The 14,710-nt window shown below is 60.4% G+C and overlaps 1 long non-coding RNA gene across 2 annotated transcripts; it reads left to right on the forward strand.

Annotated features, from left to right (window-relative positions):
* Positions 1 to 9,148: 9,148 nt before the first annotated feature.
* On the forward strand, positions 9,149 to 14,439 carry LOC106560107. 2 transcript variants are annotated; one of them, XR_005375244.1, is made up of 4 exons: positions 9,149 to 9,275; positions 9,521 to 9,786; positions 10,641 to 10,793; positions 11,038 to 14,438. It is a non-coding gene; the product is annotated as an uncharacterized LOC106560107 (long non-coding RNA). The 2 variants fall into 2 exon arrangements; XR_005375243.1 differs by having other exon boundaries at positions 9,521 to 10,793; positions 11,038 to 14,439.
* The last annotated feature ends 271 nt before the right edge of the window (positions 14,440 to 14,710 follow it).

Raw genomic sequence — 14,710 nt, forward strand, 5'->3', positions numbered from 1 at the left:
TCCCTGCCCGAGGCCTGGTGTTGGCCACGTCACTGTCCTCGTCACCTGGGAGCCCTTGTCCCCATGCTGAGGCTTGGGGGCCCATCCGAGTGCCCCCGCGTGGCTGAGCCGATGCACAGAGTATCATGCGATGAGGATTCCGGGGGGTCAGGGGGCTGTGGGACATAGGTTCCTGGAAAACAGGCTGAGAACGTGAGGACGGCACCTGCTCCCCGGCCCGCCGGTTGCGTCTGGGGCCTTCCGGGCCCTTCAACAGGATTCTCGCTGCGTCTTGCTGTGCGCCCCACGCAGGGAGCCAGAAAACCGTGGTCCCTGTGCAGGACAGATCGGGAGGGCAAACCAGCTGGGCCGCCGCCAGCCAGCCCTGGCCCAGAGCCCCTTGGATCCGATCGGGCCCCTGCGGGGGAAGAGTGGGAGCAGGTGGGGCAGGAGCGGGCCGCGCTGGCTGTCACCCCTAGAGGGCGCGCCGTCCCGTGGGAAGGAGCCGCTTCCCGCCACCAGGCTGTTTGGCAAGACCTCCTCCAGGGCCATTGTTGCCTTCCCCGCTGATTTTGCAAATGCACCACAATTTCCAGAACCCACTAAGAATTCGGGAGCTGTTGTTAATTGTAACGTCCCCCCAAACACATCCCCATCCTGGTCCCCCGGGAACTGGGACTTGTGGCCTCACGTGGCAGAGGAGACCTCGTCCGAGACCCCGTCGTGGGGGTGACTCTGGGTTCCTGGGGGGGCCGACGTCCTCACCAGGTCCCCCCAAGAGGGAGGCTGGGGGGGAGCCCCAGAGGCGGGCAGACCCTGCGCTGCTGGCAGTGAGGACGGAGGAGGGGCCGCCTCTGGAAGGTGGGGGGCAGGAGGGGGTCCCCCTGGGGCCCGGGGTGGGGGGTGACCAATCCTGCCCACACCTGGGTTCTAGGACTGAGCCCAGAACCATGAGAGCATCAGTGTGAGCGGTTTAAGCCCTGAGTTGGTGGTGACCTGCCTGTGGCCCCGGGAGGCTCTGACCCCCATTCTGTGCACGGGATGCCTGGCACCCCTTGCCCTGGGCCCCTGGGAATCAGGTCGGGGAGGCCAGCTCCCAAGGGCTCCTCCGTCTGCGCCCGGAGTCACTCGCCCTCACAGGGCGGGTCACCCCAGAACCTGCCCAGCCGGGAGGGTGATGGGGGACAGGTGTCGGCGGCCTTGCTTGGACGAGCCGGCGGCGAGGGGCTGTCGTCCCTGCGGCTCCAATCCATACCCTTCCACGGATGTGACACAGCAGGCGGCCCTGCCACAGGGGACGGAGCCGCGGGCTGAGGCCGTCCCCCCTCAGGAAACCCTGTTGCTGGAAGCTTCCCCCCGGGGGCCACATCATCCCTAGACCCACGCTGGCCTGCACCCCGGGCGGCGTCCCCAGCCCCCGTTGCTGTTCTCAGCAGCCGCTGCCGGAAGCAGAGTCAAGGCGCCGACGGGCCGAATCGCAAGAACCATCGGCTAAGTCCGACTGTGATGCTGGTTCCCGCCGGACCCCCGAGTGGAGGGGCCGCGTGTGGCCACCGAGGGGGGGCAGTGGGGCCTGCAGGAGCCGGGCGGTGTGCACAAGCCCATGCACACCTCCCTCCACGCAGAGTCCTGCACCGTTTGGGTCCCCAGGACTCATCAGTGACAATACATTCTCCTCTAATCAAATCTTTACAAGTATCCCCGATTATGGTTATGGTAAAATGCCAGGGTTGGCGTCTGTGTCAGAGGCAGCACGTCATGGGGCGTTTTGATGAGTTGTGACATAGCCTGCAGTAGGGGCACCAACGTACACTTCCACCAGCACATTTCATGGATCCCGTTTCCTTATGTCCCCCTCCCAACCCTGGATGTTAGGCCATGTGACATTTACCTATTTGATAGGAAAACATCCTCACTGCATGTTGACTATTGATATTTATATATCAATATCTTTTGTCCATTTTTCCATTGGGAAGTCATCTTTTCTTATTGATTTATAAAAACTCTTTACATATTGAGCTTTACAATTTTTTTTGGTAAAATTTTATTTATTTATTCATGGGAGACACAGAGGCAGAGACACAGGCAGAGGGAGAAGGAGGCTCCCTCTGGGGAGCCCGATGAGGGACTCGATCCCAGGACCCCAGGGTCACGCCCTGAGCCAAAGGCAGATGTTCAACCACTGAGGCACCCAGGTGTCCCCTAGACTTTTTAATATGCTTGTTTATAAAAGCTTTTTTATATATAATCTGTCATGTGTTACACAAATTTCTCCTGGTTTCTTGTTTATCTTTAACATTGTTTATGATTATTTCAGCATACTTTTTCTCCTTTTTTGGAGCTTTCAGTTTTGGTAATTATCTTCCTTAATGTTTTTTTACCCTTGGTGACAAGCTTACAGACTTGGGCTGGGAAAGCCTTTATGTAAATATTCATCTCTGTTTTCCTCTGGTTCTCTATCCTTTTTTCTTCTTTTTTTAAGATTAAACACTAGATAAGTTTCACAGTTTAGTTTAGTTTTATTTATTTCTTAGAGACGGGGGAACACCTCCAGGAGGAGCAGAGAGAGAGAGAGAGAGAGAGAGGAGACTCCCCACTGCACACGGAGCTGACACGGGGCTCAGTCTCACGACTCTGAGATCATGACCTGAGCTGAAACCAAGAGTCGGACGCTCAACCCACTGAGCCACCCGGGTCCCTCACAAATTTGTTTTAAATAACAAGGAACCCCCTATTCCCACACAGTGTGACCCTTCCGCACAGACCAGAGACAGAGACGTTACTTACTCCCGCGGTGCTCCGTGTCTGCATTTCCTAGCAGTTCGCTCCTCCCACTGCACTTTTAATGGACCTTATAAAAAATAAAATAAAATAAATAAAAAAATAAATAAAAAAATAAAATAAAATAAAATAAAATAAAATAAAATAAAATAAAATAAAATAAAATAAAATAAGATAAAAAATGGACCTTATGAAGTTAGAGTACTTACAACGTCCGGCAATATCAATTCTTCACTATTATTGTTTTTTAATATTTTCTGGTCTATTTTCTTTTTTTTTTTTTTTCTGTTTTTTTTTTTTCTGGTCTATTTTCTAAGTCATAGTCCAGATGAACTTCAGGATTACTTTAATAATTAATTAATTAATTAATTAATTAATTAATTTTGCTTTGATGATTTTGATGGAAAAGTGTAAATTTGCAAAACACCATGGGCCCAGGTTCATTCTGGAACATGCCCCCTGTGGCCTCACGCACCTCTCCTCTCCTGTCCATTTACTCCAACCACGCCCAGCCCTTTGTCATTTCCAGCACGTCGCAGCTCTGCACACTGCACTTCCTTTTCTTTTTTCTTCATAGGATTTTTGAAATGGATATATGTGACATTCTGTAAAAATTGCCATTTTAAAGTACACAATTCTGTGGTCGTTGGTACAATGCCCAGCTGTGCAACCATCACCATCAAATTTCAGAACATTCCATCACCCTAAAAACGAAAAAAAAAAAAAAACTGTCCCTGTTAGCTGTGACTCCCTCCCCACACCTCCCAGCGCCTGGCAGCCACGAATCCACTTTTTATCTCTATGGATGTGCCTATTCTGGATATTTCATATCCACACATTTCTTTTAAAGTTAATTCTTAGTTATTTTGGGTTGTTGTTACTATGAGTGAGATGTTTTTCCGTGACGTCTTTTGTTTCCATTGTACTATCTAAATGATTATGTTCTGAGATATGTAAGAAGTCTCTTGATTTTGTAAGTTCATTTAGTAACTGGCCTCTTTTCTGAATCTTAAGTTGATTCTCCCGGAATTTCTAGACAGAGATCCACATTTGCAGGTCATGTTAATTGAATATATTCACTGGTTTTTTGTTGTTATTGTTTTTGTTTTTTAAAGATTTTATTTATTTATCCATGAGAGACAGAGAGAGACAGAGAGAGAGAGAGGCAGAGACCCAGGCAGAGGGAGAAGCAGGCTCCATGCAGGGAGCACCATGCGGGACTCGATCCCAGGACCCCGGGGTCACGCCCTGAGCCGAAGGCAGATGTTTAACTGACAGAGCCCCCCAGGCGCCCCCATAATCCTTTTTTAGGAGCAGAATCAATAGATACCATTGCATAGATGACCGTACTGGCAAAATTAAGTCCAGTATGCTCATATAATGCACATAAATATGTATAAATGTTTATATATTCATACACACACATAGTTAATCACCAAAAAAGTGTAAAACATATATCCTTTTTGATTAACTAGGGAGACAAAGACAGGAAAAATAGCCTCCACAAAAGATCAAAATTTCAGAAAACAGCAAGGATAAATTTTTTTTTTTTTTAGATTTTATTTACTTAAAATATTTATTTATTTGGAGAGTGTGAGAGAGTGTGTGCAGTCGTGAGCAGGGGGTTGGGGTGAAGGACAGGGAGAGGGAGAGTCTCAAGCAGCCTCCCTGCTGAGCGTGGAGCGGACCGGAGGCTTGATCCTACAACCCTGAGATCACGGCCTGTGATCAGGTGGGTGCCCCACCAACTGAGCCACCCAGGCGCCCCAAGGGTGAATATTTGAAAGCATGACACAAGATTAGGTCACGGAATCAAACTCATCACTTGTGGATCAGGATGGACTAAAGAGCCCGCGGCCTGTTCCCATAAATACGGCTTTATGGGCACACAGCTCTGCTCCCTGGCCGATGGCGCGGCCGCTCTCGCGCTACAGTGGCAGAGCGCCGCAGCTTCAAAGAGACCCCTTGGCCCCACAGAGCTGAAAATAGCCACACAGGCTTTTCCAGAAAAAGTTCGCCACCGCCTGATACAGCGATCCAGGCTGATCCTCCCGTTAAGGTAGGAGAACCTCAGGGACGCCCGGGTGGCTCAGCGGGCAAGGGCCCGCTTTCAGCTCAGGACGTGACCCTGGAGTCCCGGGATCGAGTCCCGCGTCGGGCTCCCTGCATGGAGCCTGCTTCTTCCTCTGCCTGGGTCTCTGCCTCTCTCTCTGCATCTTTCATGGATAAATAAATAAAATCTTAAATACATATATATATATACACGAGAACCTCACATGGAAGTCAAACCCAAATCTTCACACTTTCTTCTTTTCAAACAAACCCAGTGGTCACGGTTGCACAACTCTGAATATAGTACAGACCCCGCGCTGCGTGCTTCCAGTGGGAGAAATCTTACGGTATGTGATTTCAATCCAAATAAAGATGTGATTTAAAAAAAAAAAAGAGAGACATAGAATAGTTCAAAGCAGTTCAGGCAAAGATTTATCAAAGCAAAGCCAACCATGAGAAAGCAGGGGTTGCAAAACAAAAAAAAAGAGAGAGAGAAAGCAGGAGTTGCGATATTAATATATACAAGACACAGTACAGTTGACCCTTGAACAGCGCGGGGTGGTCTGGGGCACTGACCCCCCCATAGCTGAATATCCACATACAGCTTCTGACGTCCCCCAGACCCAAGTGCTGGTAGCCTCCTGTTGCCCAGAAGCCTCAGCGGCCCCACCACAGTCCACTAACACATACCTGTGTTACAGGTGTCACACACCGTGCTTTTTACAACAAGCTAGGGAAAGACAATGTTATTTCTTTTTTTTTTTTAATTTTTATTTATTTATGATAGTCACAGAGAGAGAGAGAGAGGCAGAGACATAGGCAGAGGGAGAAGCAGGCTCCATGCACCGGAAGCCCGATGTGGGATTCGATCCCGGGTCTCCAGGATCGCGCCCTGGGCCAAAGGCAGGCGCCAAACCGTTGCGCCACCCAGGGATCCCGGGAAAGACAATGTTATTAAGAAAAATCACAAAAAGGGGATCCCTGGGGGGCTCAGCAGTTGAGCATCTGCCTTTGGCTCAGGATGTGACCCCGGGGTCCTGGGACAGCCGGCCGCCCCGCGACCCGCCTCCACGCTCCTTCACAGACCAGCAGCGGGCCGGCTGCTGCTGCGCCCAGCGTGATTCGATGTCGTGGGCAGGCTGCACAGGTCACCCACTCGCGGTGAGCAGTTCGATGGTATTTGGCACACTTGCAGAATTGTGCAATCATCACCTGCGTCTAGTTCCCAGAGATTCTCACCACCCGAAAAGCGACCCGGACCCCATCAGCCATCACCCCGCACCCCCTCCCCAGCGTCGGGGGCTCGGGTCCGTCCCTGGGGTGGCGTGTGGACGCCTGGCTCCTGCTCGCGGCCGGGGGGATGTGGCCGTGGGTGGCAGGTGTGTTGCGTGCGATCGTGAGACTTCCCAGCCGTTGCCACCTTGGCTGCCCCGAGCCACAGGCAGGGTTTGTGCAGGTCTGCTGTTTACACTACACGCTGCTGACCTTCTGATGCCACTGCCGGTCACTGCCCGGGGGAGGGGGGGTGCGTTCCTAGATATTTCTGGAGCCATCTGCCCTTCTTTCCAAACCAAAGACAGACAGCAGATGAAAAACAAAACCGGCTGCTCCACTTTGCTGGTCCCTGCTGCGGGCCTCCCGCCCCCGGATGGGAGCCCTCCTCTCGGGGGGCCCCGGGACAACAGCTCCGCCTGTCCCGAGCAGACCCGGGCCGAGGCTGGCCCCCCACGCTGCTGCGCCGCCTGGGGTCCGCTGAGCTCACACTGATGCAGCGTCGGCCCTGGGCTGGAACGTGGGGCGGAGTCAGGCAGCCACCTGGGGCCCCGCCACCCGGGGATCCCCGCCACCCTGGGGGGACCCCAGCGCTGACCCTCCCTGTGGCTGCTCCGCCCGCCCGCCGCGCCCCGGGCCCTCCTGCTGGCCTCATGAGGGACGGGCACCACTGGCCAGGACCCCACAGGGGCGGCCCGAGCCCAGGTCCCTGTACAGGCCCCGCACCTGTTGGCCCTGAGTCCTGTCCCCACCCCGCGGAGCAGAGCTTCCTGCCCGGGACCCCCGACGTGGGCCGCCCGCCAGGCCAAGGCACGGGCGGGCCTCGGGGAGTCGTCCTCCCCGACTGAAGAGTGGCCGCAGCAGTGGCCCGGGCAGCCGGACCTGCTGCTCTGTCCCTGCGGCCACAGGAGCCACAGCGGGCCCCTCCCCGGGCGGCCCCCGCGGTCAGGACGGTCAGGACGCGCTGACTTCCCGGGGCTGCCGCAACAGACCACCAAACCCCGTGGCTTGAAACCACTCGCCTTCCAGGGTCACAAGGCCCTCTCAGGGGCTGCTCCTTCCAGATGCTCCAGCTCCAGGAGAGAAGCCTTTCCAGAGGTGCCCCCTCCGGGGCGCACGGCCCCTCCCTCCGAGGTCACAGCCATCTAGCACCCAAGCTGGTCCCTGGGGGACGGAGAGCCCACCCTAGCGGTGCCGCCATCAACCCTGAAGAGTCCTGGGCACGTGGACGAGCTTCCCACTGGCCGGGGACCCTGGGCGAGCGTGGGGACCATGGACTGCTGACCGGGAGGGACGTGATGGGCCAAACAATTGAGGCGCCTGGGTGGCACAATCGGACGGGCACCCAACTCTTGGTTTTGGCTCAGGTCATCATCTCGGGGTGGTGGGATCGAGCCCCACGTCGGGCTCTGCGCTCAGCGTGGAGTCGGCTTGAGATTCTCTCCCTCCCTCTTAGCGCCCTCTGCACTCTCTCTATCAAATATGTAGACGTATTTGATATATATACAAATTTTCTGTGTATCTTTTTAGTCTTTGAAAAATATGTATACATATATTTTTAAAAGAAATTACTTTTTTTTTTTTTAAAGATTTTATTTATTCATGATAGTCACAGAGAGAGAGAGAGAGAGAGGGGCAGAGACACAGGCAGAGGGAGAAGCAGGCTCCATGCACCGGGAGCCCGATGTGGGACCCGATCCCGGGTCTCCAGGATCGCGCCCTGGGCCAAAGGCAGGCGCCAAACCGCAGCGCCACCCAGGGATCCCTAAAAGAAATTACTTAACGATAGTGGTGTGCTTTCTTTTTTCATTTCGGTTCATTTTGAACTAGCTGTAGATGAGAGAAAAGTTGCCGAACCGGAGCTGGGAGTTTCCAGATCTACCCCACTCAGGGTCCCCCAAAGCCGGCACCCTCCATGGACCTTCCGTGGCCAGGGGACAAGGGTCAGAGCAGGACACCCTGGGTGATGGTGTCGGAGGAGGCTGGGCTGGGGGGGATGGAGGGACAGGAAGGCAGGCCACCGGGAGCTGCATCCACATCCCAAAGCCTGACAAGGACCGAGGACCCTGCCCCCAGATCTCTGCATCCTGCCACCCCTCCAGATAGCCGGATTCTTGGGGGGCCACCTCTGGGGACACTCTGGGCCTGGGACACGAGGCAGTGAGCGGTTTGGGGCATCTCTTGGGCTGCAGCCAGGTCACTTCTTATCCCCGATCGGGGTTCCCGTGGACCTGGACCAGCTGAGCCCAGGGTGGCGGGACACTGGCCGTGCACACTGGCCCTCGCAGCCCACGAGGACCACATCTTCACCGCCACCCTCCGCTCGCCGCCGTGGGGCAGAGAGCCGAGGGGGCCCTGCCTGAGCGAGGAGACCTGAGGTCCTGGGGAACCGACCCCCTGGCCCCAGAGGTGGGGAAGGGGCCTTGGAAAGGCCGTCCTGGCCCCGGCGCACACAGTGGCGCCGCATAAATGCAGGAGTCCCCTTCCGGGAAGCAGCGGGCTGCGGATGCGCCACTCCCGTGCCCCTGATGCGCACTTGAGGAAACTGAGGCTCAGGGAGACCCGGGGTCCCGGCTTCCGGGCAGCGCCCTCGGTCCTGAAGTCAGGCGCGGAGAGACGGTCCCTTTAATAGGGGCGCGGCCCTCCCTGCGCGGCACGGAGGGCAGCAGCCCCATTGGCTGGAACCGGGCCTCGGCCACGCCCCCCGCGCTCAGTCCCTGGAATCCTATTGGCCCAGCTCCAGGACCCCGGGAGCCCGGGCTCCGCGCCAGGTTCGGTGACGCAAACGCGTTGCCCGGCAACCGCTCCCGCCTCCGGGCAGAGGGGCCCAGCCCCGAGCCAGGGCGCAGGCGCGGCTGCCGCGAGTGCCCGGGGCGCGCGACCCGGACCCCGAGCCCTCCCTGCCCCCCAGGGCGAGGCCGGGCGGGGCGGACGGGGAGGAGGGGTCTGGGCGCCGCGGGGAGGGCGTCCTGGAGGCTGGACCCCGGGCCCTGCCCAGCCGCCCCGGCCCGGGTCCCCGCGCCCTCCCAGCGCCCTCCGTGCCTCCCTCCGTGCTGCACCGGCCTCGGCCTCGCCCTGCTCATCTGCAGAATGGGAGCTCGGGGCGCCCAGGCCTGTGCGAGCCCCCGGGGCTGTAGATGACCAGATCCAGGCCTCCGATGACCGACCTCTCTTCTGTGACACTTGTGGAGGTCGGGAACGGCACACAGGACCGCGGGCTAAAACCCCCTTCGTCCAGGGCCCCAGGGAGACCCGCCCCCTCCCCCCCACCTTCCAGAGCCGCCCCTCCTGCGTCCTCGCCAACAGCAGTGGGGTCTGCCCGCCGGGTCTGCCCATCTCTGGGGCTTCCCCGCTCTGCCTCCCTCTGGGGGGAACCTGGTGAGGACCTCGGGCCCCCCGGGAATCCCGACTTCAGGGTCCTATGTCTCATTTGCAGAGTCCCTTCTGCTGCTAGATTTCATGCCCATGGTCCCAGGCATTAGGACAGGATGTCGGTGGGACTGAGCTGTCCGCAGCCGGAGCCAGCCCTGCCCTCTGCCTGGCCCTAGGGGGAGTGGGCATCCGGGTCACGAGGACACACAGGGCTCGGTGCCACCCCGCCCGGAGCGGCCTGGCCAGGAGCTGCCCCAGGGAAGCAGCCTCCACCGTGCCCGCCGTCAGCCAGCAGGGACAGAGGCCAGGAGGCAAGAGGGCCTGGGGCAGGTGACCTGAGTGGTGGCCCTGGCACAGCATGGGGCATCCCCTACCTCTGCCTCCCTTGCCCTCCCCGCCCCACCACCTGTCCATGCCCCTCCCAGGACCTGCACACATGCCTGAAAGCCCCCTCGAAACCGGGGGCCTGGCTGGGAGTGGGAGATCTCACTTTCCCCAGAGCCACCTGCGTGTCCACTGTCTTGGCCCACGGGGCAGAGAGGAAACAGGACGACAGGCCAAGGGCCCATCCGCGGTCACTGGGGCACAGTGGTGGCCCCGGCCACCTGCTGGCCCGGCCCTGCCAGCCCCCAGCCTCACCCGGCCCCACCTCGGTGGCTGACCCCGGAGACAGGACGGGCGCGGGCCCACGGCGCCCAGGCACCCTCAGCCAAGCAGGCCGCCCGGCCACACCCACGCCTGCTTTCTCCTCTCCCTGCCCTCCCCGCCCCCACGGAGGACAGCCGCCCTGGCTCCATCCCCAGGACTGCTGAGCCACCGGAATGGAGCGGGTTGTGAGTCAGTCAGCAGGAAGGGACACTTACAGCCACTTGCATCAGATGTTCCTGCCGCGTGGCCCCACGGCCAGAAGCCCCAGCTCGTGACCCCAGCTTCTCTGGGGAGCTCCTGGGGCTTGGGGTTCCTGTCCATGGATGGCCAGACACGGAGGGACACGTGGAGAAGGCACAGGCTGGGTCGGGCGCCAGCCTCGGACTCCCAACTTCACGTGTCCCCACTACCTACAGCCACCAAGTGCCAATCCTGGTCCCCACACCCTGATACCCCTTAGAAGCTACACAGGGACCCAGGTCCTCCCGCACCTGTGCGGGGCTTTAAGGCAGCCCTGTGCCCCCTCTGAGTTTCAGGCCTGGCTCTGGGTAAAGATCGGGAGCCCCAGCCCTTCCCTCAAATGCACTGGCTTGTGAGGATACTGCAGACACCCCGGCGCCGGCCCCACGGCCCTGCCCCACGCACGGCCCGCTGCTCTCTCCCGGTGTGCACGCACCTGCTGGTGCCAGGTACATAAGAGCTAGCTTTGGGGCCCACCACCCCCCACCCTGCTCCCACGCGTGCACAGACCCAGGCTCGGTGCTTCTCTAAACGCGCACGGACACACATACACACCTGCATCTGCTCGTGCTCCCACACACCCACACCAAACCTGTGCCTCGTTTTTAGCGTTGGGGGAGAAAGGTCTTTACCATCACCTCCTGGCCGCGTTGTCAGGTAAAATACAGGAACCAAGTTACATTTGATTTTCAGGTGAACAATACCTGGGATATGCTTCTGCACGGGCTTTCACTGAGAAGTGTTCATTGTTTATCTGCGGCTCGCGTGTAACCAGGTGTTCTGTATTTTATTGGGCTAAATCTGGGCGCTCTGTCTGCTGGGTCGTGGAGGCCCTGAGCACCCCAGGGCACCCCCCCCCCCAGGAGGTGAACGCTGCACACCCAAGCCCCTGGATCCCAGGGCTCTGGCCACTCAGCCAGGCCAAGGAGGGGGTGGTCAGAGAGGGCAGCACCCATCACAGCCTGCTTGCCTCCTGGCTCAAAGGAAGCAGGGCGAAGCAGAGGCCCTAGGGTGGAAGTCAGGGCCTGCCTGGTGCCTCCTCTGGGGTTTTGGGGGAGACCCCACCTATGACATAGGTGAGCATCACCCTGCAGAAGCCAGGGGCTTCTCAGGGCCCGATGGGCAGAGACTCAGAAAGAGCCGGGTCCCTTCACCTCTCCTACCTCTCCTCCCGAGCCCCCTACAGTAGCTGGGGGAGGGGAGCGGGGAGGCGCGGGAGGGGAAGCCCAGGAGCGAGGGAAGTGCTGCAACCCCTGCAGCAGGCTGGCCTCAGCCCCTGCTTCCTGCTTGTCCGCCTTTTTCAGGCAGCCTCTCCATCCTAACTGGCCCCTGGTCCCCCAGGGCCACCCTGAGCCCCCTCCCAGGCTGGCTGCCCTCCCTGGTACCCGTTGGGTTGAAAAGTATCCTCGTCCAGGGCCCTACCTGTCCTGGCCCCCAGCTCTCTGGCCTTTGCCTAGGCGGGAACCAGGGATGGCACCTCTCGGCCTCCCAGGGACGGGCACCAGGAGCTGGGCAGGTGAGGAGCAGGGGCCAGGGCCTAGTCCTCCTGCCTCACCTGCCACCCCCAGGCAGGTCAGAGGCGGGCGAGGGGTGGGTAGGCGACTGGCTCACACCTCTCAGCCCTCCCTCCCTGGCCCCTGGGCACCCAGCTCCTCGGAATGGGGCCTTCCTCCAGGAAGCAGGTCGGCCGCCTGGATCAGCGGCAGGCCCACAGCAGGACGGGGCTGAGCGCCCCCGCTTCCCCGTGCCCACTGGCGGCCCCACTGCCTCGCCCCTGGCCAGCGTGACTCAGGCACCAGGCGCCTGCTCCGAGGCCAGCCCCAGTGCTCAGGCCTGGGGGCTCCGGCACCCCTGGGGGGCTCTGACCAGTCCTGCTCAGGGGGTGCGTGTGGACCAGTTAAGCACAGCTGTGCGGAGCCCTGGACACACCCGAGTGCAAGTGCCTCAGTGCATCCCGCTGGTGCCGTCCATGGCTCGGGGTGGGCACAGAAGCCCGGGCCGTGTGCCCATCCCAGGTGCCCCCACCCGTGTAGAAGCGCCCGTGCGTGCAGCACAGCCCACCCCTGGCACTCACACCAGGGTGAGCTCCCCTCGCGGCCCCCACCGTCCCACGCACAGGGCCGGCGATCGCAGGACGCGGCTCACCGGGTGGGCAGAAGCCATGGCTCTCCTCCGGGGGTGAGCCTGCCCCCCAGGGGACACTGGGCGGTGTCTGGGGACCCTTGTGGTTGTCGTGACTGGGGTGCTCCTGCGTCAAGGGGGCGGGGGCCTGGGATGCTGCTCCACAGCCCACAGTGTGCAGGGCAGCCCCCAGGTCACTCGTGCTGAGCAGGAGGCCTGCCGGAAGGCCCCCGAGGTAGCGGCCACCTCCCTGTCTCCCAGCTAGGCGGTGCCCGCAAGGGGACCACGTGGTCAGGCTGCCTGAGCGCGAGGCAGCCAGTCTGCATGGTGCCCAGGGCTGGGCCTGGCTTCCGTCTTGGGGAACACAGCTGCCCCCACTGGCTGCGCTCCAGGGTCAGGCTCCGGGACCGAGCCTGCACCCTGGAGGTGTGGCTGCACCTGCAAAGACGGGCGGGAGCCAAGGCCCTTGTTCATTTCTGTTCCCTGTGGTGGGTGTGGACGGCAACCCCACGCAGGTCCACACGTGACGGCGAACACAGCCAGACGCCCACCCCCACCGGGGGGACAGAACTACTCTAGGTGCTGGGACACCTTCCCCAGAAAGGTGTGTCCACGACCCACGCCTCGGAACCCTGAACGTGGCATCTGGAAATTGGGCCTCGGTAGGTGTAATTCGTTCAGATGAGGTCGCCCTGAGGCAGTGACGCCAGAAGAGGGGTGGAGAAGACAGCTACCTGAAGGTGAGGCCGGCCTGGGGGAGGGACGGGGACCGCCAGCCATCACTGGAAGCTGGGAGAAGCAGGAGGGATCCTCCCCTGGAGGCTCAGAGGGGGGGTGGCCCTGCCGAGACCTTGATCCCCAGACTCCGGGTCTCCAGAATCGAGCATCAACGTCTGTTGTACTAAGGCTCCAGGTGTGCGGGCTCCGCTGCAGAAGCTAGCACAATCACACAACTCCTGTAGGAGCGCACACGGGCGCACACACGCACACACAAACACATCCATTGTTTTCAGCCCTGTTCCACGAGCACTTCCTGTGTGCAGGCCCCACGCTGGGCTCTGGCCGCAGTGAGCAGATCTGTGCTCTCGTGGAGCCCGCCCTCTGAGGGGGAGCAGTGGCCCAACTGTACCCACCCGAGCCACGAGCCACGCCAAAGTGCCAGGATATCTGCAGGTGACCACACGGATGCACAGAGAGGGCTCTGGCCTGGAGGCAGAGGTGGGAGGGGACAGCCAGGACGAGGGAGGATGAGGAGACTTCTGGGCAGGCAGGTCTAGCAGCCCCACCCCAGGCACCTGGAGCCAACGTGGATGTCTACACACACGCGCAGGGGACAGAGGAGGTCGGGGAGGGGGTGTGCTGGCTGCAGTCAGGTGTGGCCTCGGCAGGAGGCACAGAGGCTCCCCCACTGGAAGGGGACAACTCGTCTTCAGGTCAGCAGGGCCTGGTCGGGGGACAGCTGGCCTTGGGTGGCAGGAAGCCTCTAGCCAGAGGAGCTGAGCCCCGGAGGAGAGGCAGGTCGGTCCACCCCACAAGCTTGCACTTCCATGGGCCAGGGTACGGGGTGAGGGCTCTGCAGCACGGGCTTCGGGGACAGGGGTCACGGGGGCCCTAACCACAATGGGCTCTTTCTTGGTCCAGGGTCCCTGGTCTCCCTGAAACGCTCCTTTGCAGGACTGAAGGAAGGTCCTGCGCAGACCTCAGCGGTCCGCTTCCCTGCCAGCAGCTGGGCAAACTCTCGGGGAGTCCCCTGGAGGAGGCAGCTGGGTCTCAGAGCCTGTCGGGGTGCAGCAGCGGGACAGCCGGGGCCAGGATCGGGGCGTGCAAGGGGGCGCGGGCAGGCTGCAGGACCCATGGGGGCAGAGCCGCAGCAGCTCTGCGGTTGGGGAGCTGCAAGAGGGGCCCTGGGGTGTTCGCGGGAGGGGAGGCTGGCCGGCATCCTGGGGGCTTGCCAGGGCGCGGGGCCCGGCTCCAGGTCGGTGCCAGCGACCCGCGGGCCTCCCAGGGCCTCGGGCAGCCCCGCCTGCAACCGCCGGCCTCCCTCCAGGTCCTCCCGGAGCCCCGCGCGCCTCACCGCGCAGGCGCGTGGCCGCCCCGCACGGCCCGAGCGCGCAGCCGCACTCGGCCCCTCCGGCCCCCCGGCCCCGCCCCCGCCGTGCGCGTGTGGGCGGGGCGGGCGGGGGCGGGGCATGCGTGCGGGGCGGGGCCAAGGCCGGCCTATAAAGGCGGCGGCGGGGCGGCGCGC

Source organism: Canis lupus, chromosome 20 (genome assembly GCF_011100685.1).
Source record: "Canis lupus familiaris isolate Mischka breed German Shepherd chromosome 20, alternate assembly UU_Cfam_GSD_1.0, whole genome shotgun sequence".
Taxonomy (NCBI): domain Eukaryota; kingdom Metazoa; phylum Chordata; class Mammalia; order Carnivora; family Canidae; genus Canis; species Canis lupus.